The sequence below is a fragment of the Macaca mulatta genome, chromosome 7, assembly GCF_049350105.2.
Source record: "Macaca mulatta isolate MMU2019108-1 chromosome 7, T2T-MMU8v2.0, whole genome shotgun sequence".
Lineage (NCBI taxonomy): Eukaryota > Metazoa > Chordata > Mammalia > Primates > Cercopithecidae > Macaca > Macaca mulatta.
In genome coordinates, this window is record NC_133412.1 from 41982646 (window position 1) to 42010081 (window position 27436).

A 27436-nucleotide genomic window follows, 5' to 3' on the forward strand; every position below is an offset into this window, starting at 1 on the left:
TGTCTTTGGTGCCCTATAGCCTTTTCTCAACATGGCAGCCAGACTAATTCTTTTAAAGCATGTCAAATTATTTCATTCTTGTATTGAAAACCCCATAGTGGCTTCCTGTATCATTCAGAAAAACCCAAAGTCCTTACAGTCACTTATATCATTTAGCCCTTATTTCCATTCGGACCTCATTTATTCTCTTCTCTGCTTCTTTCATTCTTTTCTGTCACACTAGCTTCCTTAATATTCATCACTCAAGACATGCCTACCTTATAGCCTTTGTGCATGCTGTTCCTTCTGCCTGTAATGCAAACCTTTCAGTTATCCTCATGGTTTCACTAACAGTACTATGCAGAGCCATATTGGAGCCAGAGGTAAAAGGAAAAATTAATAATATTAACCTGATCTTTAAATTTTGATATTTGTTTATTGTGGATTTTTTGCTTTAATTTTGTTTTGTTTTTATTCAGAGACAGTTTCACTTTGTTGCCCATGACAGAGTGCGGTGGCATAATCATAGCTCACTGTGGCCTCAAACTCAATAATAATAATAATAATGATAGTTTTTGGCCCATAAAAATGGGAACTTTATATGCTTGACCAAATAATTTTACCTCAGAATTTTAAAGATATGATGTCATTGCCTTCCATCTTCCAGTTAGTATTATCTTCTTCTAATTCTTTTTTTTTTTTTTTGAGACGGAGCCTTGCTCTGTCGCCCAGGCTGGAGTGCAGTGGCTGGATCTCAGCTCACTGCAAGCTTCGCCTCCCGGGTTTACGCCATTATCCTGCCTCAGCCTCCCGAGTAGCTGGGACTACAGGCGCCCGCCACCTCACCCGGCTAGTTTTTTTTTTTTGTATTTTTTTTTTTTAGTAGAGACGGGGTTTCACTGTGTTAGCCAGGATGGTCTCGATCTCCTGACCTTGTGATCCACCCGTCTCGGCCTCCCAAAGTGCTGGGATTACAGGCTTGAGCCACCACACCTGGCCTTCTAATTCTTAATATTCTGAAATTTTATTGTGATGTGCTTTTACGTGGAGTTCTTTTCATCTATACTACTAGTTGCTAAGTCCTTTTTGTTCTGCTCCCTGCATGGTCTCTATTTGCTACAAGTTCATTCTTTGATTCGTTTCCACTCATGTTATTAGAGGGTTTCTATCAAATGTCTTGTCATTCTTGATTATCCTCTTGTATTTAAAAGTGAGATGTGTCCGGCCAGACGCAGTGGCTTACGCCTGTAATCCCAGCACTTTCGGAGGCCAAGGTGGGTGGATCACGAGGTCAGGAGTTCAAGACCAGCCTGGCCAATATAGTGAAACCCCGTCTCTACTAAAAATACAAATATTAGCCGGGCATGGTTGCATGCCCCTGTAGTCCCAGCTACTCGGGAGGCTGAGGCAGGAGAATGGTATGAACCCGGGAGGTAGAGCTTGCAGTGAGCCGAGATCGCGCCACTGCACTCCAGCCTGGGCAACAGGCGAGACTCCATCTCAAAAAATAAAATAAAATAATAAAATAAAATAAGTAAAATAAAATAAAATAGTGAGATATGATAGTCCTGTTTTAGAAGCTCTGTTTTCATTGGTGGGGCTTGTCATTTGGTGGCCCTTACTATAGGAGTTGATTGACCATTGATGAGGGATCATCCACCTTCCAGCATCTGTAGGTCTTTTGTCTTAGGCAAGTCATTTTTCCCTCAGAGGAATCAACCCATCTTTTGCCTGCTTTCTCATAGCCCAGGGGAGCAAAAAGGGGTTTGTGTTTGACTGTTGCTGTCAGTGTTGCACTTCATCTCTGTTCGTAGTTGTGCATGGTGCGGGTGAGTACCCAGCCTGTCTGTTCAACATATTCTGAGTAAATGTTCAGACTTGTGCTAGAATCGTGAAGGTAGGGGAGGTGGGAGGAGGCTGCCTTGGGTAGTGGAGATGATCTAGAGCTCTGATTGTATCTTTTAGGACTTTGAGCGATCTTCCTGTTTTGAACCCTACGCTCTTTTCAGAGTACTTGATGCCACAAATTGCTGATCTTTTCCTGGGTTTTGAGTGTTTGCTAACATAGTTTCACCTCTACCAATTTTATAGGCTTAGGTTTCATCTTTTTTTGGTCTCTAAGTTAACGTTTATCCATCTGCTTTCCAGTTCCCAAAATGGTTTTCACATCTCTTGTCTGCTATTCTCTTCTCTCTTGCTCTTTGTCCTCAAGGATTTATGCCAATTTTTATTCATTTGGTTTCATTTTAACAAGGTTTTAAAAGAGAAAAGAGGGGAATGTATAAGTAGAGCGACTCACCCTCAGTTGTACAGGGTGTTCCTTTTAAGAGGGTTCCCTCCTGATCAGAACTAGGATCTCTGACTTGGCACTTTGGGAGGCTGAGGGAAGTGGATTGTTCGAGTCTAGGAGTTCGAGACCAGCCTGGGCAACATGGCAAAACCCAGTCTGTATTTTAATTTATTTATTATCTATTTATTTTTATTTATTTATTTTTTGAGACAGAGTCTTGCTCTGTCACCTGACTGACAGACTGGAGTCCAATGGCCTGATCTCTACTCACTGCCACCTCAGCCTCCCAAGAAGCTGGGATTACAGTTATGCGCCACCATCCCTGGCTCATTTTTGTATTTTTAGTAGAGACAGGGTTTCACCATGTTGGCCAGGCTGGTCTCAAACTCCTGGCCTCAAGTAATCCACCCACCCAGCCTCTCAAAGTGCTGGGGTTACAGGAATGAGCCACCACGCCTGGTCAGCCACTGCACCCAGCCCCGTCTCTGTTTTTATTTTTATTTTCTTCAGGCTTAATTCACTTTATTTTTCTTGTATAAAAACCCTATGTTGTAGCCACAGCTGGAGCCTTGGCCCACTGCACGGAGACTCTGGTGTGGGTCTTGACAAGGTGGTCAGTGAATTCCTGATAGGGAGACTTGGTAAATACAGTTTCCTTCCAGAGGTCAGGGGTCAGGTAGCTGTAGGTCTTAGAGATGGCATCAAAGTTGGCCTTGGCGAAGTTGCCCAGGGTGGCAGTGCAGCCCCAGGCTGAGGTGTAGCAGTCATCGATACCAGCCATCATGAGCAGCTTCTTGGGCACAGGCGCTGAGACGATGCTAGTGCCTCTGGGTGCAGGGATGAGGCGCAGCAGCACAGAGCCGCAGCCGCCTGTCACCTTGCAAGGGACGGTGTGGGGCTTGCCGATGTTATTCCCCCAGTAGCCTCTGCGCACAGGGACAGTGGAGAGTTTGGCCAGGATGATGGCCCCACGGATGGCGGTGGCCACCTCCTTGGAGCACTTAACACCCAGGCCGACGTGGCCATTGTAGTCTCCGATAGCAACAAACGCCTTGAAACTGGTGCGTTGGCCAGCACTGGTCTGCTTCTGCACCAGCATAATCTTCAAAACCTCGTCTTTGAGAGAGGCCCGCAAGAAAAAGTCAATTATCTCAGATTCCTTAACGGGCAGGGAGAAGAGGTAGATCTCCAGGGACTTGATCTTCATGTCCTTGACCAAGCGGCCCAGCTTGGTGAGGGGCATCCACTCCTTATCCTCGGCCTTGCCTCGGCGAGTTCCATGGCCTTGGCCCGGCCCCGTCCACTGCCGCGACCCCGCCCCGGATGCCACTGCTGAAACCCCCGCGGAAGCCACCGCGGTTCCCCATCCCAAGGCCACTAGGCCCCGCCGCTGCACCGGCGTCATCCGCCATTAGGTGTTTTCTCGGAGAAGAAGTATTTTTATTTTTCTTTTTTTGAGATGGAGTTTCGCTCTTGTTGCCCAGGCTGGAGTGCAATGGTGCAAGCTCGGCTCACGGCAACCTCCACCTCCCAGCTTCAAGCGATTCTCCTGCCTCAGCCTCCTGAGTAGCTGGGACTATGGGCGCATGCCACCATGCCCAGCTAATTTTTGTATTTCTAGTAGAGATGGGGTTTCACCATGTTGGCCAGGATAGTCTCAATCTCTTGACCTCGTGATCCACACGCCTCAGCCACCCAAAGTGCTGGGATTACAGGCGTGAGCCACCACGCCTGGCTGCTAGTTTGAAAAATATAAAAAAATAAATAAGGAACTAGGCTCTCTAAGAAAACAAACAAACAAACAAAAAAAAAACAAAGAGGGGGCCCTGCTTAAGGTATTTGAAATGAAGGGTTAAAATCTATCCTGGACCTGGTGTGGTGGCTCATGCCTACAATCCCAGAACTTTGAGAGGCCGAGGTGGGAGGATCACTTGAGGTCAGGAATTTGAGACCAGCCTGGCCAACATGGCGAAAACTTGTCTCTACTAAAAATACAAAAATTAGGCGTGGTGATGCACGCCTGTAATTCCAGCTACTCGGGAGGCTGAGGCACAAGAATCACTTGCACCTGGGAGGCAGAGGTTGCAGTGAGCCAAGATCATGCCACTGCAGTCCAGCCTGGGTGACAGAGCCAGACTCTGGGGAAAAAAAAAAATCCAACCTGAGCTTGATTCACAGTGCCTTGAACTTGTTTAGCCCTGAGGAAGGCAGCGTCTCTAATTCACAATGGTCTTATGCTGAGGGTAGCCTTGGACATATGTATTTGTTGCTGTTGTCTTTAGCTAGTAACTTGAATCTGAGGTATATTTCTGCTTTGTTTCTTTAAAATTCTGTAGTAAATTGTTAATGGTTTTTCCTGGGTGAAGATATCTTTTTTTTTTTTTTTTTTTTTTTTTTTTTGGTAAATGTCCCTATGTATTTCCTGTGAATATAGTAACAAATTAGTTTTATCTGTAAATCTCTAGACTAGTTTCCAGTGTAGCTAGCTAGCTGACACCTAATTGGGCACTCAGTAACCTCAGTTAATGCTCATTGACTTTTGCTCTCATGCCATCCAAACTCAGACTCAAGCATGACTTTATTACTTCAAAATTCTGAGTAACAAATTCTTGTCCCATAAACAGTGACTCACAGAAGGAGACTGATTCTAAAGCATTCTGAAATATATTTTTTACTTTTTTTACTTTTTGTTTTTTTGTTTGGTTTTGTTTTTTGAGACAGAGTCTTCCTCTGTTGTTCAGACTAGAGTGCAGGGGCATGATCATGGCTCATTGCCACCTCCACTTTCCAGGCTTAACTGATCTTCCCACCTCAACCTCCCGAGTAGCAGGGACCACAGATATGTGACACCATACCTGGCTAATTGTTATTTTTGTAGAAATGGGGTCTTGCCATGTTGCCCACACTAGTCTTAAACTCCTGGGCTCAAGGGATCTTCCCACCTCGGCCTCCTAAAGTGCTGGGATTACAGGTGTGAGCCACCACGTTTGGCCTGAAATATATTTTTTAAATTGAAATAATGTATAAAAGGAAATACACCTCGTGAAGGCTAGTTAACTGATGACCTTGTTCAGTATTCAAGGAGAAGTTAAAGTTGGTTCTCAAAGAAGACAATAGATGCAAAGTTCATGTTGAAGGGAGTTTGTTGTCCTGTTCATGTTCTACCTAATTCTACTACTCACCATCTTTGATTTCTTAACTTTGGCATAAAGAAGAGAGAGGAAGGAGAAGAAAGGAGATAAAGAATAACTATTGGGGGCTGGGCGCAGTGGCTCACGCCTATAATCCCAGCACTTTGGGAGGCCAAGGCAGGCGAATCATGAGGTCAGGAGATCGAGACCATCCTGGCTAACATGGTGGAAACCCCGTCTCTAGTAAAAATACAAAAAAAATTAGCCGGGCGTGGTGGCAGGCCCCTGTAGTCCCAGCTACTCGGGAGGTTGAGACAGGAGAATGGCGTGAACGCGGGAGGCAGAGCTTGCAGTGAGCCGAGATTGCACCATTGCACTCCAGCCTGGGCGACAGAGCCAGACTCCATCTCAAAAAAAAAAAAAAGAATAACTATTAAGCCGGGCATTGTGGCTCATGCACTTTGGGAGGCTGAGGCAGACAGATTGCCTGAGTTCAGGAGTTCGAGAACAGCCTGGGCAACATGGTGAAACCCTGTCTCTACTAAAGTACAAAAAATTAGCTGGGCGTGGCGTCGTGCGCCTGTAATCCCAGCTACTCTGGAGGCCGAGGCAGGAGAATTGCTTGAACCCGGGAGGCGGAGGTTGCAGTGAGCCGAAATCGTGCCACTGCACTCCAGCCTGGCAACAGAGTGAGACTCCGTCTCAAAAAAAAAAAAAGAATAACTTGAGCTGACAATGAGTATCAGCAACGTTTTCTACTGTGGCCTTTGTAGCTACAGACTGGTACTGGTCCATGGCCTGTTAGGAACCTGGCCCCACAGCAGGAGGTGAGCAGTGGCTGAGCAAGGATTAGCATCTGAGCTCTGCCTCCTGTCAGATCAGCAGCAGCATTAGATTCTCATAGGAGCAGGAACCCTATTGTGAACTGCACATGAGAGGGACCTAAGTTATGCGTTCCTTATGTGAATCTAACAAATGCCTGATGATCTGAGGTGGAACAGTTATATCCCTGAACCATCCCCCCTTCCCGCCAACCCCCCTCTGTCTGTGGAAAAATTGTCTTCCAGGAAATTGGTCCCTGGTGCCAAAAAGGTTGGGGACCAGTGCTTTATGGGAATACTGGGTAGAATATTGATTATTACAGTATTGGAACACAATTAAAGACAGCAAAAATCTTGAGTTCAGTAAAACAAAATACTTCTCAAATTTATTAGACCCATCATATATGCTTTTTAATTAGTTGTCTCTAGTTTTAACCTTTCCCATATATTTCATACAGAGAGACAGCTATAATGTAGCAACCTGTGGCTCTTGTCTTTTATTTCCAGAATAATGATGTTTTTCTTTAAGATAATAATTTCTTTTCTTTGTAGCTTTTCTTCCTATGAGTTGTTATCTCTGCCTGTTGCTTTCTAGAAGAGGATCCAAAAGGAAAATGCTTTGCTGTTTAATCAATGTTTTAGGAGAGGCTACTCTACAGAACTGAGAATGACATAATTTAACTCACAAGGATGGCAAAAACTAAAAGAATTAGTTTATCTGTTTAGAGTATCTGAAGAAAATATCTGCTCATTGTTCTCTAAAGTGGATCTTGCCACCCCACCAGTTGTTGAAATCTCAGCCTTGTCTTTGTACATCTCAGTGTAGAAAGAGGTCAGGGAAAAAATCCTATCTTGCCATCTTCCTTTATGTATGGATTGGTTATTGTTTAGATGAAACTGTATCTATCTGACAGTGGCATATCTGTAGTACCTAGCAGCACAGTACCTACTAGTAGTAGGGCTTCAGTACTTTTTTTTTTTTTTTTTTTTTTTTTTTGCATAAATCCTGAAGTAACTATTAAGTTCTGGGACAGTAGTTCAAAGGGCATAATAAAAAGGGATGAACCATCAAGTTTCTGGAAAATTGTGGTGTATTTGTGTATTTTCTTGCATTTGTGCAGAGACTAGTAAAAGTAAACCTAATTAGATTTTCAAAAGTATTCATTGATTATACTCGAAAAATATTTATGGAGTACTTCCTGTGATCAGGCACAGTGTTAACCCCTGGTATAGAGTGTTGAAGGAGACCTTTAGGAGTCATGAAAGAGGGAATACCCTCCTTCATGAAACTTCCAGCAGTTTATTCTGGTAAGGAAACACTATAAAAATAGCTCTTCTGCCTGAGATAAGTGTTACAAAGGAAAATTACTCCTGCTTGTCTATGAATGTGGTGTCTCCAGGTTAATTTTTCTGAAAACGAATGTGGATAGTAGAGTCTCTAAAGAAGTTATCAGGCCAGGCACTGTGGATCACTTGAGGCCAGGAGTTTGAAATGAGCCTGGCCAACAGGGCAAAACCCCACCTCTACTAAAAACACAAAAATTAGCCAGGCATGGTGGCACACGGCTGTAATTCCAGCTACCAGTGAGGCTGAGGCAAGACAATCGCTTGAACCTAGGAGGCAGAGGTTGCAGTGAGCCAAGATCGCGCCATTGTACTCCGCCTGGGTGACAGAGCAAGACTCTGTCTCAGGAAAAAAAAAAAAAATATATATATATATATATATATATATATATATATATAGGATGGGTGAGACATATATGTCCTTTGTATGTACTTGTTAGAAATACAAAGATGATATTTTTGATATATAATGCTTTCTCCCTCCATTCTTGCAGTTTGGCTTGATTTATTTAATTTCTTGTTAGCTCTTTTTTTAAAAATGATTGTGAGAGACTGGGTGTATTATATTTGTAATACACATATTTCTGTGGGGCTCAAAAGTTGTGATTTTCAGCCAGGTGTAGTGGCTTACACCTGTAATCTCAGCACTTTGGGAGGCTGAGGCAGGAGGATCTCTTGGGCCAGGAGTGTGAGACCAGCCTAGGCAACATAGTGAGACTCTGTCTCTACATGCATTCATAAAAAAAATTGTGACTTTTTTTTTTCCAACACCTATCATGCTTGGACCCTAAGCCTGATGTCAATCCAGAATCATTGGGTTTAGGTGCTGCTTTTATCTAAGTCCTAGCATTTTGAAGAGGTTCCTACTTGGCAGTGAAAATGCCTGTCTGAATGTAGAGATTCTCATTTTGATGGATACAGGTAATAAAACTCAAGTTAATAGTAGTGCTGTTAAGGATAGCTGCTTTTGATGGTCATACCAGTTTGTATTTAGATAGGATTAGGGCTGAGTGTGGTGGCTCATGCCTGTAATCCCAGCACTTTGGGAGGCTGAGGCCAGAGAATTGCTTGAGCTCAGGAGTTTGAGACCAGCCGGTAACATAGTGAGACCTTGTCTCTACAAAAAAAAAAAAATGCCAGGTATGGTGGCAGGCACCTGTGGTCCCAGCTCCTCAAGTGTCTGGGGTGGGAGGATCACTTGAGCCTGGGAGTCAGAGGTTGTAGTGAGCTGAGATCACAGCACTGTACTCCAGCCTAGGTGACAGAGCAAGACGCTGTCTCAAAAAAAAAACAAAATGACTGGGCGCGGTTTCTCACGCCTGTAATCCCAGCACTTTGGGAGGCCAAGGCAGGTGAATCACAGGGTCAAGAGATCGAGACCGTCCTGGCCAACATGGTGAAACCCCTTCTCTACTAAGAATACTAAAATTAGCTGGGCATCGTGGGGCACGCCTGTAGTCCCAGCTACTTGGGAGGCTGAGGCAGGAGAATCGCTTAAACCCAGGAGGCAGAGGTTGCAGTAAGTCGAGATGGTGCCACTGCACTCCAGCCTGGCGACAGAGCAAGACTCCGTCTCAAAAATAAATAAATAAATAAATAAATAATAAAAAAAGGATTAGAATTTAGAAGAGAGAATACAATTCTGACATTTTGTTAATCTTATAAGGTATCTGAGGCCAAGAAAGCTTAAGTGATCACAACTAATGTCTAGATATCTTGAAGGTGCTAAAAACCATAATAGAAGCCAGGAAAGCTTCCTTTGCACAATTAAGGTCTACTTGTTATAGAGGGAAGGGTAGGAGCAGATTGGGAGAGACCTCCCGAATCTTTTTAAAGACAGCTAAAGTATTTGCATTATAGGTATTTCCCTCCATTAGAAGCTGTCCCTCCCAATTTTTTCCCCCATAGGTTGCTTCTCAGATAAGTGATTAGCCAGATGCCTCATTAAAGTGGAGATTTAGTGCTTTCTCTCCATTTCCTTAGAGAATTACAGGATTATTACCGATTTGTCACCTGCTGACCAGTTTTATCTGACTGGAGAAACTTTGTGCTCTTGGATTATGCCATTTATTCTATAAGAAGGGGAAGAGGGGTCAGGTGGGGTAGCTCATGCCTATAATCCCAACACTTTGGGAGTTCGAGGTGTGAGGATCACTTGAGCCCACCAGGAATTTGAGACCAGCCTGGTCAAATTAGCTAAGGGTTGTGGCGGGTACCTGTGGTCCCAGCTACTTGGGAGGCTGAGATAGGAGGATCTCTCTCTTTTTTTTTTTTTTTTTGAGACGGAGTTTCACTCTTGTCGCCCAGGCTGGAGTGTAATGGCACTATCTGGGCTCACTGCAACCTCCGCCTCCCAGGTTCAAGCGATTCTTCTGCCTCAGCCTCCCAAGTAGCTGGGGTTACAAGCATGTGCCACCACGCCCAGCTAATTTTGTATTTTTAGTAGAGACAGGGTTTTTCCATGTTGGTCAGGCTGGTCTCAAACTCTCGGCCTCCCAAAGTGCTGGGATTACAGGCGTGAGCCACTGTGCCCGGCCAGTAGGAGGATCGCTTAAGCCCGGAAAGTTGAGACTGCAGTGAGGTGCTGCAATCAAGCCACTACACTCCAGCCTGGGCAGTGGAGTGAGACCTTAAAAAGGAGGGGAAGAGGAAGGCTGTAGAGACTACTGGAGATGATGGCAACCTCTTTCTCAGTCTTGTTTTTTGTTTGTTATTTGTGGAGATGGAATCTCGCTTTGTTGCCCATGCTGGTCTCAAACTCCTGGGCTCAGGTGGTCCTCCTGCCTCAGCCTCCCGTAGCGCTGGAATTACAGGGGTGAACCACCATGCTTGGCCTGTAGTCTTTTTTTTTTTTTTTTTTTTTTTTTGAGATGGAGTTTCACTCTTGTTGCCCAGGCTGGAGTGCAATGGTAACCTCCGCCTCCGGAGTTCAAGCAATTCTCCTGCCTCAGCCTCCCAAGTAGCTGGGATTACAGTCATGTGCCACCATGCCTGGCTAATTTTGCATTTTTAATAGAGATGGGGTTTCACCATATTGGTCAGGCTGGTCTCAAACTTCTGACCTCAGGTTATCCACCCACGTCAGCCTTCCAAAGTGGTGGGATTATAGGCATAAGCTACCACACCTGGCTGTGGCCCTCAGTCTTAATAGTGCAACCAAGAAAATGTCTCAGCTACCCAAATAGGGGAGATGGTTTACACATCAGAATGTTATTTGGGGACTTTATCTCCTGAATTTGGTCCTGGGTTGCTCAAATGAACACTAGCTAGTTCCATTTTAGCTCTTCTGATGGAGCCCAGCATAGACTGGTACAAGAATTGTGGAGGATGTCCCTGCTTTGTGTGCACATGTTCCAACCTGAAATAAGGGTGGTCTTGAGAAGCTAAAAAAGAAGAAGAACTCAATTGATTTTTTTAATTGATGGTTTAGTAGTCCACTTCTGACCTGTTCTTAGCATGAAAAGAACTACTGATATGAGGCTAATCATGGTTCTGAGATAAAAGTCAGTGGATGAAGCCCTTTTGGAGGATCCCTAGGGCACATTTAATAACAACAGAAACTGCAGTAGCAGCAGCAGCATTTATCAGACTATGTTCCAGGCAACAATACCAAATGCTTCTTATATATTTCATTTAATTATTGCAATAACTCTATGCAATACATACTAGCATAATTTTTATTTTACTAATGAGAAAATTGTGGCTTAAAGAAGTTAAATAACTTGCCTAAAGTTGTACAGTCAGTAGTGGAGGATCTGTTTAAAGCCAAGATGGCTCTCTTCAAAGTCCATTTGTCATAATCATTACTTCCTATTTATCTTCATCCCCTTTACTTCTATTTGAATAGTCTTTCTTTCCTTATCTCATCTGTTCTGAACCAAGGCCCTCCTCTACTTCTTCCTAAAATAGTCCACATCTATGGAGCTTCTCAGGGATATACTTTTTTTGTGAGATTTTTCTTTCTATAAGATTAAAATTATAAATCAAATGGCTAAAAATTTTTGCATATTATAAACAGACCCAGACACTTACAGAGATTATAGAGATTTGGCAGGAAAAACTCGATGCTTTTGGAAAGCTCTTGATGGTATTCACAGATAAGCAATAGTGAAAATTGAGACTAATGGATACTGGTAAAAAATTAGATGTGGCATGGTTGATCATACTGGTTGTGATTAAAGCTAAAACATTAAAGTTTGCTAGAAAGTTGAAGAGCTGAATTTGGGCTGGATGGAGAAGGTAAGAAAAAAACACATTGCACATGGTCCTTGTTTATGAACTTAAATCTTTCCTGGCTGCTGACTACTTGCTGATTAGAAATCTGAACTCTCAACCTGTGTGCTAGGAAATCTAGCCTTTTATTGTCCTGGTTTAAGAGGGATTTAGATTGTGCTCAGTATTGAAGTGTTTGGGTCGGAACTATTTTAATATTATCTGTGGATAAATATAAGGTCATACATATTAGTAGGGGAGAGAGTGTATGGGATAAATTGATCTCTTTTCTCCCTTTGCTCTGTATTTATTTTTAGAGAAGGGGTCTTACTCTGTTGCCCAGGCTAGAATGCAGTGGCGCGTTATCAGCTCACTGCAACTTCTGCTTCTTGGGTTCAAGCGATTCTACTGCCTCAGCTTCCTGAGTAGCTGGGATTAAAGGTATGTGCCACCACACCCAGCTAATTTTTGTATTAGTAAAGATGGGGTTCGCCATGTTGGCCAGGCTGGTCTTGAACTCCTGGCCTCAGATGATCCATCCATCTCGGCCTCCCAAAGTGTTGGAATTGCACACGTGACCCACCTGGCCTTTATATAGAGAAAATATATATTTATTTTACATACACATAACACACACACATATACATGCATATATAGTTTTGTGTGTGTGTGTGTGTGTGTGTATATATATATATAAAAGTTATCTGGGTTTTGAGTAGTCATGTAACCCAGGAAAGGAATCCAGAAATCAGTATAGACCTCCTTAAGATAAGAGCAGTAGCTTTCAATGTCAGTTTACAAGCTAATGGTTGTGCTGACCATAACCATTTGTTGTTTGTTGGCATTGAAAACAAACACAAAATGTTATCCCTTGAAGATAAAGACAAATAAGTTCAAAAGTAGAAAACTTTGTACATTTCTGAATAATACCTTTAAAAGGTCCTGAGAAGAGTAAATAAACTACTCTGGAAATGTAGGCAATACCATAGAGTTTTCTTTAAGTTCCAGAAAGCCTGGAAGTTGGTTGAGTAGTATGTATCAAAAAGCCTTAAAAGGCCAGGCATGCTCACTTATGCATATAATCCCAGCACTTTGGGAGGAGGCTGAGGTGGGAGGATTCCTTGAGTCCAGGAGTTCAAGACCAGCCTCCGAGGCCTGGTGCAGTGGCTCACGCCTGCAATCCCATCACTTTGGGAGGCCAAGGTGGGCAGATCATGAGGTCAAGAGATCGAGACCATCCTGGCCAACATGGTGAAACCCCGTATCTACTAAAAATACAAAAATTAGCTGGGTGTGGTGGCGGGTGCCTGTAGTCCCAGCTACTCAGGAGGCTGAGGCAGGAGAATTGCTTGAACCTGGGAGGCGGAGGTTGCAGTGAGCTAAGATTGTACCACTGCACTCCAGCCTGGGTGACAAAGCGAGACTCTGTCTCAAAAAAAAAAAAAAAAAAAAAAACAACAAAAAAACCAGCCTCCTCAACAAAGCGAGATCCTGTCTCTATAACAAATGTTTTTTAAAAAGCCTTAAAATGTGCATACCCTTTTACTTGCTTATATGTAGGACTTTACCCTATGAAACTAGTGAAACAAGTGCAAAGATATTTCTCTCAGCCAGGCGTGGTGGCTCATGCTTGTAATCCCAGCAATTTGGGAGGTCGAGGTGGGTAGATCGCTTGAGCCCATGAGATTGAGAACAGCCTGGGCAACATGGTGAAACCCTATCTCTACTAAAAAAAAAAAATTTTTTTTTTTTTTTTTTTTTTTTTTTTTTTGAGACAGAGTGTTGCTCTGTCACTAGGCTGGAGTGCAGTGGCACAATCTCAACCTACTACAACCTCCACCCACCAGGTTCAAGTGATTCTCTTGCCTCAGCCTCCCAAGTAACTGGGACTACAGGCACGCACCACCACGCCTGGCTAATTTTTCTATTTTCAGTAGAGACGGAGTTTCACCATGTTGGCCAGGCTGGTCTTGAACTGACTTCAGGTGATCCGCCCGCCTTGGCCTCCCAAATTGCTGGGATTGCAGGCATTAGCCACCACACCCGGCCTTTTTTAAATCACCTGGTGGAATGTGCCTGTGGTCTCAGCTACTTGGCAGACCAGGTAGATCACTGGAGCTCTGGGGGTCAAGGCTGTAGTGAGCTGTGATCACACCACTGCACTCCAGCTTGTCAACAGAGGTAAGACTCTGCCTCAAAAAAAAAAAAAGAAGAAGATATTTCTCTCAGCCTTGTTTATACAAGTGAAAATTAGGACAACTTAAATATCCATTTATAGTTAATTGGTCAAATGAATAGTGGTTTGTTTGTTCAAAATAATTCTATTCAGCTGGGCATGGTGGTTCACGCCAATAATCCCGGCACTTTGGGAGGCCAAGGCAGATGGATCACTTGAGGCCAGGAATTCGAGACCAGTCTGGCCAACATGGTGAAACCCCATCTCTACTAAAAGTACAAAAAATTTAGCCAGCTCTGGTGGCAGGTGCCTGTAATCCCAGCTTGGGAGGCTAAGGCATGAGAATTGCTTGAAACCAAAAGGTGGAGGCTGCAGTGAGCTGGGATCGCGTCACTACGCTCCAGCCTGCGTGACAAAGTGAGACTCTGTCTCAAAAAAATAATAATGGTAATAATTCTGTTCAAGCATTTAAAATTATGTTTTAAGTTGGCCAGGCGTGGTGGCTCACGAGGCCCACAATCCCAGCATTCTGGGAAGCCAAAGCAGGCAGATCACCTGCGGTCAGGAGTTCAAGACCAGACTGGCCAACCTGGTGAAACCCTCTACTAAAAAAAAAAAAAAAAAAAAAAAAAAAAAATTAGCCGGGCATGGTGGCGGGCATCTGAAATACCAGCTGCTTGGGAGGCTGAGGCAGGAGAATCGCTTGAACCCAGGAGGCGAAAGTTGCAGTGAGCTGGGATCATGCCACTGCACCCTAGCCTGGGCAACAGAGCAAGACTCTGTCTCAAAAAAATACATAAATAAATAAAATAAAAATAATGTTTTAAGTTATAGCTAATTGACACAAAAATGTTAATGCTGCAGTGAAATTCTGGTAATCTGGCCTTTCATAGTCTGAAAAATCGAGTTGTTCTAGGAGAAATAAGAGTCATCCAGAATGTTCTCTTGTTTGTTTTTGAGAGAGTCTTGTTATCTTAACCAGGCTGGAGTGCAGTGGTGCAATCACAGCTCACTGCAACCTCCGCCTCCCAGACTCACGTAATACTCCCACCTCAGCTTCCCCAGTAGCTGGGACTGCAGGTGCGTGCCACCACACCTGGCTAATGTTTTGGGTTTTTTTGTTTGTTTGTTTGTTTGTTTGTTTGTAGATACAGGGTTTCACCATGTTGCCCAGCCTGATTTCAAACTCCTAGACTCAAGTGATCCACCCACCTTGGCCTCCATCAGTGCTGGGATTACAGGTGTAAGCCACTGTACCCGGACATTCCAGAACATTCTGATGATTCAACCATAACTCATTTCATAGTATAATTGAGTGGATAAGAAGGGTTGGTGTTTGCTCTCTCACCATATATTAATAGTTTTGTGTTGGAACTCCCTGACTGTCAATCAAGTATTATGTTTGAGGAAGATGTAAAAATTTAATACTTTTAAGATTAGGAGAGGTTTGAGGGGTTTTATATCATGAACACACATATTAAGGATGAAGCATGACCCTGCCCTCTTAAAAGACTAGAGAAATATTCCATCAGCAGTTTACTTTAGAAGAACTGTAAGAATAGGTTGATACTGAACCGACTCCCAGAGCCAGGTAGCTGAAAGGGCACTGTGATTGTTATCTTACTAGGAACACATGGAGTGGGACTAAGGCAGTTTTCTGCAGAAAAGAGGGATTCTGGGCAGACAAAAACTACAGGTGCACTATGTTTTGTTTTGTTTTTGTTTGTTTTAAATTAAAACCAGAAAAGGCAGACTTGGAGAACATATGCTCAAATTTTTTTTTTTTTTTTTTTTTTAAGCCAGGGTCTCACTCTGTCACCCAGGCTGGAGTGCAGTGGCATGATCTCAGCTCACTGCAACCTCCACCTTCTGAACTCAGGTGATCCTCTCACCTCAGCCACCTGAGTAGCTGGGACTACAGGCTCTTGACACCACATCCGGCTAATTTTTTTTAGTCTGGCTAATTTTTTTTTTTTAATTTTGGAATTTTTGGTAAAGACAGGGTTTCAGCATGTTGCCCAGCCTGGTCTCTAACTCCTGAGCTCAAGCAATCTACCTGCATCGGCCTCCCAAAGTGCTGGGATTAGAGGCATGAGCCAGTGCGCCTGGTCACAAAATGTAAAGATTTTGAGGGCCATTGACTTAAACTCCAGAAGCTGGTCCAATCAGAATGAATGTAAGGATTTTTGTTAGTGTGATTAGAAAAGAATGTGTCTCTTTCTACTGGGTTTGGAGCTATGAGTTTATAAAATTTGGGCTGGGCATGGTGGCTCACGCCTGTAATCTCAGCACTTTGGGAGGCTGAGACAGGTGAATCACCTGAGGTCAGGAGTTTGAGACCAGCCTGGCCAACATGGTGAAACCCTGTCTCTACTAAAAATACAAAAAATTAGCTGGGTGTGGTGGTGGGCATCTGAAATGCCAGCTACTCTGGAGGCTGAGGCAGGAGAATCACTTGAACCCAGGAGGCAGAGGTTGCAGTGAGCTGAGATCTTGCTACTGCACTCCAGCCTGAGCAACAGAGGAAGAGTCTGTCTCAAAAAAAAAAAAAAAAAAAATTTGAAGTGCTACAGCCACCTTGCCATCCAGGAGGAGATCCTGGCTGACAATGCAGCTGTGCCAGAGAAAACACCAAGAGAGGGAGGGTTCCAAATTGGGCCCCAAGACATCATTTGAGCCCCTACATCAGGCCATGCCTGATTTGGACTTTTTCAGTTACACGAGAGCCACTAAATTCTCTTTTTGAATCAGGTTGGCAGTGATTTTATATCACTTCTAGCTGAACGAGTCCTGATACAATATCCTTAGGGGTCATAACCTCCAGCTACTTCATGTCTTGAAGTTTGGAGAAGTGAAGTGACTTACTTAAGGTTATACAGATAAATGCAAAAAACTGGGACTAAAACCTGGCCGCTTCCCACCTCCTTTAATAAGATAATTACTCCAGTGTGTAAATCACTTTAAGGAGGCTTGGGGTAAAGTCTGTGATGGGTTTGAGGATGCCATTTAAGTAATGGAAATCAGCCCTGCTCTCGTAGTGTCATTTGGAATGACAATGACTGCTATTGACAGAAAACCGACCCCACCATCATAGCTCTTATTTTTCTCAGACTTTGGATAAGTGGGCTGTCCATAGATCATAGTATCTTCATGATTGGTAGCTTAATAAATAATTTGTGAACTCACTGGATAACATTTGGCTAGCTGTTTTAATGTTGCCCATTCCCTCGGCCTCCTGAGCTTCTAGAATCAGCAGACTTGTTTTTCCATGGTGTGTCTAGTAATATGAAATGAAATATCTGAAATATGGATCTCAAATATATAAATATATGCCAAGCTCTTTTTTTTTTTTTTTTTTTTTTTTTGGAGACGGAGTCTCATTCTGTTGCCCAGGCTAAAGTGCAGTGGCACAATCTCAGCTCACTGCAACCTCTGCCTCCCAGGTTCAAGTGATTCTCCTGACTCAGCCTCTGGAGTAGCTGGGCTGGGATTACAGGCATGCACCACTATGCCCAGCTAATTTTTTTGTATTTTTAGTAGAGACGGGGTTTCACCATATTGGCCAGGCTAGTCTCGAACTCCTGACCTTGTGATCCATCCACCTCAGCCTCCCAAAGTGCTGGGATTACAGGCGTGGGCCACTGTGCTCTTCTTGCCTTAGGAGTTTGCATATGCTGTTCCCTCGGCCTGTAGTGCTTATCCCTTGGTTCTTCACATGGATGGCTCCTTCTCATCTTATCTTTCAGGCCTCAGTTTAAATCCCAGACTTAGGCCAGGCGCGGTGGCCCATGCCTGTAATCCCAGCACTTTGGGAGGCCGAGGCAGGCGGATCACAAGGTCAGGAGTTCAAGACCAGCCTGACCAACATGATGAAACCCCATCTCTACTAAAAATACAAAAATTAGCCAGGCATGGTGGTGCATGCCTGAAATCCCAGCTACTTGGGAGGCTGAGGCAGGAGAATCACTTGAACCTGGGAGACAGAGGTTGCAGTGAGCCGACATCAGGCCTCTGCACTCCAGCCTAGGTGACAGACCAAGACTCTGTCTCAAAAAAAAAAAGAAAAAATCCAGTCTTAGAGATGCCATCTCTGATTACCCGTGGTAGCTCCCTTCTCATTGTTCTCTTTATCACATGACCTATTTGTTTCCTAATAACAGTTTCTAATTTGTATCTAATTTGTATTTACTTACCAGTCCCTTTCATTTAGCACCTATACTCAGTGTGTATAGCATAGGAGCCACACATAAGAAGTACTCAATAATTATTTGTTAAATGATTGGGTTCTATGTATCCTAGGCTTGAAAAACACTAAAAAGCACTATTTGCACCTTTTCACCAACCCTGCCCCCAAGTACCTTAATTGCCCTTACACCTGTACTGACTAAAAATACGGCACAAATCCTGAAGAGAAAGGGAAACTAAAAGCTGTGCTTAACTACTATGCTGAGAGTTGTCTCAGGCAGTTTTGAATTAATATTTTATTATCTCTATTCTTCAGCTTGTCGTGCCTTGTTTTTTCTCTTCTCTGTGACTTCTCACCTACCCACTTGACTCTGACTCAGATTCCTGACACTTAAAGGGTATATCAGAGAAATGAGATGGCCCTGAGCACAGGGGAGGAAGGATGGAATGACAAGGGCCACCAGAAACCTCTTTCAGGACTCTAATCACTCTAAGGTCACAGTTTAGAGTCTAGAATGAGAGGGACTTTTTGAGTGCCTCTTTTTCTTGCTCAGTGCCCTCAGCTTGAGTGCTTAGCTGGCAGGCGGGCACCTTTTCCTCCTCAGTTACTGTCAAAGCAACATGAAGGTCAGGCAGAGAGAGACAAATGAGAGCAGCTCAGGGAAAGGAGGTTACCACGGTAACAAGCAGGAGGGACTGCTTTTGGAAACAGGCCTAATCTTTCTCCTCCTTCTCCCTGCTTCTCAGCACAGGAAGATGGGTATTGTTTAGCTGACCTGCATCCTTGGGGTGGGAACCGTAATCCCTTTCTGACAGTTCCCAATGACACTGGAGTGAGCTGCTTTGCATTTTAATTTGATAAGCAGCAGCGGCAGTTTTCTCTGAAGTGCTGAAAACATGGCTTTTTCTGGCCCTGTTCCAGATAGGATTCTGGTTGCCACAGAGAGGGGTTTGATATTGTTGTTTATTTCTCAACAAAGATCTTGCATATTTGCATAAATGTGGAAGATGCTGCTTGGTTCTAGACAACCAGAATCAAATGAATACAGGCTATCTTTAGGTTATGAATATCTGCCCTAAGAAGGTCACAGAGATACTGCCCCCATCCTCAGCTCACAGGACCACCCAGTGACCTGTGCAGTGGATCTTCGGACTTAATGTCCTTACTCTTCTGCCTCCCCCATCTACTTATATATCACGTTTTTCTCAGTCTCTTCCTTTACCTACCCTGTCCTTATGGTAACCCTTCGCTATGTATATAAATATTCCTTCCTTTCAAAATAAAAAGAGCATTTTAAACTAGAAAAATAAATTAATCAATGTAATGAAAAAGTAAATGCCAAAAAACATAAGAGAAACTAAAAATCATCTAGAATCTTACTATAGACATGATGGCTAGAACATCCTTCCAGATCTAAACCTCTAATTCTATCTGCTGTTTTGTTTTGTTTTGAGACAGTCTCGCTCCATCCCCCAGGCTGGAGTGCAGTGGCACGGTCTCAGCTCACTGCAAACTCTGCCTCCGGGTTCAAGCGATTCTTGTGCCTCAGCCACCCGAGTACCTGGGATTACAGGTATGCACCACCACGCCTGGCTAATTTTTGTATTTTTAATAGAGACAGGGTTTTGCCATGTTGTCCATGCTGGTCTCAGACTCCTGGCCTCAAGTGATCCACCTGCTTCAACCTCCCAAAGTGCTGGGACTACAGGCATGAACCACCACATCCAGCCTTTATCTACGCGTTTTATGAGTTGTATATACTTATGTATAGATCAATTTATTTTTATTTATTTATCTTTAATTTTTTAACTTTTTAACACTTCTCAAAAAAAAAGTAGAGTTAAATTTAACATGAATGGGCCAATATAGTACATGCTGCATTGTACTCCTTTTTCCTTTTATTCACTAAAATATATGTTGCAGGTATGTCATTGATGTAGACAGAGATCTATGCTATGATGGACATATAGATTGTTTCTGGTTTTGTGGTTTTTATTTTTTGGTTTGGCTATTAAAAACAACATTGAAGAAAACCGTCCATCATACATCTTTGTATATATATCCTGTTATCTTCTTGATACAAATTCTAGAAATTGAATTTTGGGATAAAAGAACATGTGCATTTTGTATTTTGATACATATTGCCAAACTGCCCTTTAGAGAGGGCACCAACCAATACTGCATAAGAGTCCCTATTGTTTTTACATACTCTTACCAACTGGGATATGTTCAATTCTCTCATCTTTGCCAAATAGATGGGAAATTATACTGTGTTTTTATTTGTGTTTATGTATATTATTGAATCCTTAGAAATACTCACATGACTCCTTCAGATTTTACACTGAAGACCTATCTACTTCTTTCCCCATAATGTACTTCCAGGCTTCTCTTTCCTATAGTGCTGGCAACTAAGTAAAAAAAAAAAAAAAAAAAAAGTTATTTTGTGGTGGTTTTTTTTTTAGTTTTTGAGAAGATATCAAACAAAAAAAGTAAAAAAATTTAAAAACACCTAATAACATTTATCTCTGCAACCTCCCTCCAAACCAAAACCAAACCTGTTTTTTTCTTTTTCTTTCAGTGATAGACTATCATTCACTCAGATTTAAGCTCCAAAGACTGAGATGTTTGTCTGTTTGTTCATAGCTATATTCTCAATGCCTAGACTAGTGCCTGGCATGTATTAGGTGCTCAGTAAATATTTGTGGAATAAATCATCTCTCAGCCATCTTAATCAGAAATTCTAATCATACCTAACTCCTTTACTGATTACGTACGTGTCTGATGCCTTGCAAAGTCAAATTGCTTATAGGTCCTGAATGTTTCTTGAGTTCTTCCCTTTATCCCCCTACTTCTGATCATTCTTACTTATGTTTTTATTCCTAGGAGCCCTCCTTTTCAATCTCTCTAGTTTACTCCCCTCCTTCTACTAATTTTACCTTTGGATATACAAATACAATAACATCCCCTTTCTTTCATTCTTCAGTGGCTTCTTAATACCTGCAAGGTTAAGTCCCAATTTAACTCTCCCTGTACTCTTTAACCAAACCAAATAGGTTGTGGTTCTTTAAATCATTGTGTTTGTTCATGCCTGTGTGCCTTTGAAGAGGCTGTTCCTTCTGCCTGGAATATGCTCTCTTCTTTTCTTGGGAAACTACTACTTGTTCTTCAGGTCTACTCCAGCATGAAGTCATCCCTATTCCCTCTGGCAGTTATTCCCTGGGCAGGATACTTGCAGTCCTTTGGTCACTTCTGTTACGATTATTTGTTTGCCAATTAATCTCATCTAAAATGAAACTTTGTGGCCGGGTGTGGTGGCTCACGCCTGTGGTCCCAGCACTTTGGGAGACCAAGGCAGGCAGATAAGGGCAGGAGTTCCAGACAAACCTGGCCAACACAGTGAAACTCCGTCTCTAAAAATAGAAAAATTAGCCAAGTGCAGTGGCTCACGCCTGTAATCCCAGCACTTTGGGAGGTCGAGGCGGGCGGATCATGAGGTCAGGAGATCGAGACCATCCTGGCTAACATGGTGAAACCCCGTCTCTACTAAAAATACAAAAAATTAGCCAGACGTGGTGGCGGGCACCTGTAGTCCCAGCTACTCGGGAGGCTGAGGCAGGAGAATGGCATGAGGTTGGCGGAGGCAGGAGGCGGAGGTTGCCATGAGCAGAGATTGAGCCACTGCACTCCAGCCTGGGCGACAGTGCAAGACCCTGTCTCAAAAAAAAAAAAGGAGAAAGAAAAATTAGCCAGGTGTGGTGGCGGCATGCCTGTAGTCCCAGCTACTCGGGAGGCTGAGGCACGAGAATCACTTAAACCTGGGAGGCAGAGTTTGCAGTGAACCAAGATTGTGCCACTGTACTCCAGCTTGGGTAACAGAGCAACATCCCATCTCTGAAAGAAAGAAAGCAGGGATGGGGGGTAGGGGTGGGAGAAGAGGGAGGGAGGGAGGGAAGAAGGAAGAAAGGAAGGGAAAGAAAAAAAAGAAAAATTAATTGCCTCTCTTAATGTTTATAAACCCTATATGTTAAGTATGTTCTACAAAATTCTAAATTTATGTAATCTTTGTTATTTGATATTTTGGGTTTTGTTGGTCTGTTTTAGAAGAGGTTTGCTCTAAGGAGTCGTTGTAGAGTGAAATTTAGTTTATCAAGGCTTGACTGCTTTATTATTTCAGTTCTACTTCAGAGTATGTTTGTACTGAAAAATCAGAGCCATTTTATGATACAAAATTAAGCAAATATCAATATTTTGTGTACCCTTGCCCATTCCGCATTCTCCCACCACCCACTTGGTCTGGTAAGTCCATGCAGTTCAGCCATCACCTTCTCCCATTTGTTCCCCATACTTCAAATCTCTGTGTCCTCTGTGTTGTGCCTCTTCCTTACCCAACAGGTTGTCAGGTCCTGTGATTTGGCCCTCTTTTTCCTGATGCCACCACTATAGTTGAACCTTGCCATTAATTTTTTATGTAAAACAATATTCTTTTACAATAAAGCCCTTTCTTCCCATGAAACCTAGAGCATAAAGTGGGAGGAGAGCAGTAATGGATGATGAGGCTGAGGAAGGAGACAAATAAATCGTTATCGCATTTATCGAGCATGAACTGAAGTGGACAGTGTGCTAAGTGGTCTAGGGGCCTCTTCTCTTCTATTCCCAACAGCCATGTGAGATAGTTAAATCCCCATCTTACAGATGATGACACACTCATGTGGAAAGTTTAAATCACTTGAGGAAGGTAATAGAGCTAGTGAGGATAGAACTGAGACTCATACGTAGGGACTTAACCAAAATTAATGTGCAAATCAAGATCTAAAAATAAATAAAATTATCGAACAATCTTTCATTGTCCTTTTTACAAAAGATGAATGTGCTTAAGCAGAGGACTACTAAATAACAAGTACCCTCTTAGAAAAGAGGGTCTCTGACCGGGCGCGGTGGCTCAAGCCTGTAATCCCAGCACTTTGGGAGGCCAAGACGGGCAGATCATGAGGTCAGGAGATTGAGACCATCCTGGCTAACATGGTGAAACCCCATCTCTACTAAAAAAATGCAAAAATCTAGCCAGGCAAGGTGGCGGGCGCCTGTAGTCCCAGCTACTCGGGAGGGTGAGGCAGGAGAATGGTGTAAACCTGGGAGGCGGAGCTTGCAGTGAGCTGAGATCGGCCACTGCACCCTGGGCGACAGAGCGAGACTCCGTCTCAAAAAAAAAAAAAAAAGAAAAGAAAAGAGGGTCTGACAAAGCACCTTGAGTTTTATTGAGCTCAAACATCTAAGTCCAAATTAATATTTGAGAAGAATTTTCACACAGTGATCCTATTGTGTAGAGTATTCTGCTAAATGGGAGCATACCAGAAGACTAGATAAGCAAATGTTCAAATTTTCAAAATTGTAGACCATACATGGTGCTTAACAGTGATCTTCAGCAAAATCCTAGAACAGAATATAAACAGATCACTTGTGAACTACTTGTTCTGTCCTTCCTTGGCCTTCTAAGCTGCGTTGCAGTAGCACAGTATAGTGGAAAAGAGCATAAGCTTCAAAGTCAGACATATATTGGTTCAAATCCTGACCCTGTCACTTAATAACTGGGTAATTGCAGGCAAGTCAGTTAACCTTCCTGCAACTCTATTTATTTTCTATCAAAAAAGCTATCATTTACTTAAAAGTAGTGTTATGAGATTTAATAAGATAACATGTAGAACTCCTGGCACACAGTAGGCATACAATAAATTCTAATTATCTTCCCTTCACCTCATCATGCTTTCCTTTACCCAGTACAGTTTAGCTTTTGGGACCTACTTTTTTCTGCAACTAGAACTTCTTGCTAAGTTTATTTAACGCTAGCCCATTTTCTTCTTTAAACTTCATTTCCCCTTGACTTCTTGTGACACTGTTCAGTTTTGGTTCTTAATTCTTTATTACTGCATGGGTTTTGGAGCCAAATTGTCTTAGCTTGAATTCCAGTGTCATCACTTAGTAGTAACCTTGGCCAGATTAGTTATCTAGCCCCTCTAGCCTTGATAATTCATCTTTAAAAGCAGGTTACTGCCGGCTGGGTGTGGTGGCTCACACCTGTAATCCCAGCACTTTGGGAGGCTGAGGTGGGTGGATCACGAGGTCAGGAGTTTGAGACCAGCCTGGCCAACATGGTGAAATCCTGTCTCTACTAAAAATACAAAAATTTTTATTTTCAAAAATGGGCATAGTGGCAGGCGCCTGTAATCCCAGCTACACGGGAGCCTGAGGTGGGAGAATCGTTGGAACCCGGGATGCAGAGGTTGCAGTGAGCTGAGATCGCGCCACTGCACTCCAGCCTGGGCCACAGAGCAAGACTCTGGGTTTTTTTGTTTGTTTGTTTTGTTTTTAAAAAAGCAGGTTACTAATAGTAATTACCCCAGAGGGTTGTTTTAAAGAATAAGTGAAATACACATAAAATGCTTTGAAAAGTGCTGGGACATACACAATAAGCAATAAATTAAAATTTGCTTTTATCGTTATGATGATTATCATTTTCAGACTTCTTTGTGGTCTTTTCTTCCTGGATTTACTCATTTAAATGTTGATGTTCCTTGGGTTCTCTCAGATTGCCTCTTTTTTCTCTCCAGTCTCCTCAGGCTGTCTTACCCAGCAAGCTCATGACTTTTATTAACTACTGCCCTGACTTTTCTTCTGACTTCCCATCCTTTGCATCCAGCTGTCTATTTAAAACTCGTATCTAAAGTTGAACTTGTTTTCTCGCTTTTATTCCACCAAAAATTTGCCATTGTTGCTGTTGCTACTGTTATGTTCTTACATCTCCTTTCTGAGATAATGGCGTCAGAAATCTTGAAGTCAGCCCAGATTTTTCTTACCTCCTTGACTCGAGTCAGTCACTGAGTCTTTTTTTTTTTTTTTTTGAGATGGAATCTCGCTCTTGTCACCCAGGCTGGAGTACAGCGGCATGATCTCGATTCACTGCACCTCCGCCTCCTGGGTTCAAGCAATTATCCTGCCTCAGCCTCCCAAGTAGCTGGGATTACAGGCTCCCGCCACCACACCTGGCTAATCTTTATATTTTTGGTAGAGATGGGGTTTCTCCATGTTGCCCAGGGTGGTCTCGAACTCCTGACCTCAGGTGATCCACCTGCTTCAGCCTCCCAAAGTGCTGGGATTACAGACGTGAGCCACTGCGCCTGGCCCACAGTGCCTTTCTTTTTTTTTTTTTTTTTGGGACGGAGTCTCGCTCTGCCGCCCAGGCTCGAGTGCAGTGGCCGGATTTCAGCTCACTGCAAGCTCCGCCTCCCGGGTTCACGCCATTCTCCTGCCTCAGCCTCCCGAGTAGCTGGGACTACAGGCGCCCGCCACCTCGCCCGGCTAGTTTTCTGTATTTTTTAGTAGAGACGGGGTTTCACCGTGTCACAGCCAGGATGGTCTCGATCTCCTGACCTCGTGATCCGCCCATCTCGGCCTCCCAAAGTGCTGGGATTACAGGCTTGAGCCACCGCGCCCGGCCTCACAGTGCCTTTCTTTATCATGACATGTAATCTTCAAAGGAGTGTTATGAGATTTAATAAGATAACATGTAGAACTCCTGGCACACAGTAGGCATACGATAAATTCTAATTATCTTCCCTTCACCTCATCATGCTTTCCTTTACCCAGTACAATTTAGCTTTTGGGCCCTACTTTTTTCTGCAACTCGAACTCCCTCCAACCTCTTTATGCCAAACTATTGTGGCCTCTGTTGCAACTGACTAAAATAACCAACTCTTTTCTTGTTCCTCTGTTGAATTTATCCCTTAAGATTCAGCTGAGGCTGGGTGTGGTGGCTCACGCCTGTAATCCCAGCAATTTGGGAGGCCAAGGCAGATAGATCACGAGGTCAGGAGTTCGAGATCAGCCTGACCAAGGTGGTGAAACCCATCTTTACTAAAAATAAAAAAAAATAGCCAGGCGTCCTGGTGGTCACCTGTAATCCCAGCTACTCGGGAGGCTGAGGCAAGAGAACTGCTTGAACCCAGGAGATGGAGATTGCAGTGAGCCAAGATCGCGCCACTGCACTCCAGTCTGGGCGACAGAGTGAGACTCTGTCTCAAAAAAAAAAAAAAAAAAAATTAGGCTAAAATGTCACCTGCCTCTCCCCCAGGTAGACACAAATGATTCTGCTCCTTTTGTACTTACCTCTATTACATTCTTTATGACATTAATTACTTGTTCACATTTGTTTAACTCACCCAACCTTGGAATAGGGATCTTATTATGTTTTTCACTTGGTATAGTATAATGGTTACACCATAGTAAGTATTTAATGTCATTGAAAGGAATCCAGAAAAAGAATGCTTCCTAGGAACCAAATTAAATTCTAAAGCAAGGCTTGCTAAACTACTTTCTTTCTCTCCGCTTTTCCCCCCAATAGAGTTGTTAGGTGGGTAGATTAGAGTGCCTTGATTTCTTCAAGGTATTTGAAAAAGCCTTTTATGATATTCTTGATGACATGTTGATGAAATGTGGACTGGATGGTGAAACAGTTGGGTGATTTTATAGCTGATTGAAGAGCTGTATTTAAAGATTATAGATGACTAGATGTTTGTCAGCTAGGATAGAGGTGGTATACCACAAGACTGTTGCCTTTGGTCCATTCTTGTTCAACATTTGTATTGTAACGCCAGTGACTAAATAAAATGTACATGTATAAATTTGTGGGTAATGTAGTGGTCAGGATTTTTCCAGTTGTGACAGAAATCTGGCTCAAGCTAGTTTAAGCAAACAAATAATTTATAGATTCCCAGAAATTGAGTTTATTAGTTTAGGCAGAGTCTCAAATAATCCCATCAGGATTCTGTCTTTGCTTACCTCCTTTCTGCTTTCCCCTAATTTGGCTTTATTCTTAGGGAAGTTTTCTTTGTGAGTCTGGCAGAATGGCCTCTGGCAGCTTCAGATTTTATTAGTCCTTCTAGCTTAAGGTACCAAAGGAAGAAAGAAACAGTATAACCTGTATAAAACCTATTTCATGTAGTTTTGGTAGATCTGCCCACTCCTATAGTGCAGTGAGGTGAAGGAACGTATTTCCCAAAGGTAATAGAGATTCCCCTGTTAGAAGAAGGGAGGGAAAGCATGATAAAAAGCCACAACTGTACCACCATGAACCACTACAGGTGGATATCTCAAGCCTGGAAGTCTGAATAGAGATTAACAATGTTGCAAGACACTAGAAAGGTGGAGTTAAGTTAACAAGATACTACCATTACCATTATTATTGTCTAATATTTTTTGAACTTTTACTGTATATAAAGTTTATTTATTTATATATTTATTTTG

The 27436-nt window shown here is 43.0% G+C and overlaps 1 protein-coding gene and 1 pseudogene across 5 annotated transcripts in view; one reads left to right on the forward strand and one right to left on the reverse strand.

The window, feature by feature from the left end:
* ZNF609 (zinc finger protein 609) overlaps positions 1–27436 on the forward strand; it is a 240999-nt gene that overhangs the window by 126385 nt on the left and 87178 nt on the right.
* Positions 2484–4761, reverse strand: LOC144329922 (small ribosomal subunit protein uS5 pseudogene; annotated as a pseudogene). Its single transcript, XR_013395662.1, has one exon. The product of XR_013395662.1 is annotated as a small ribosomal subunit protein uS5 pseudogene (transcript).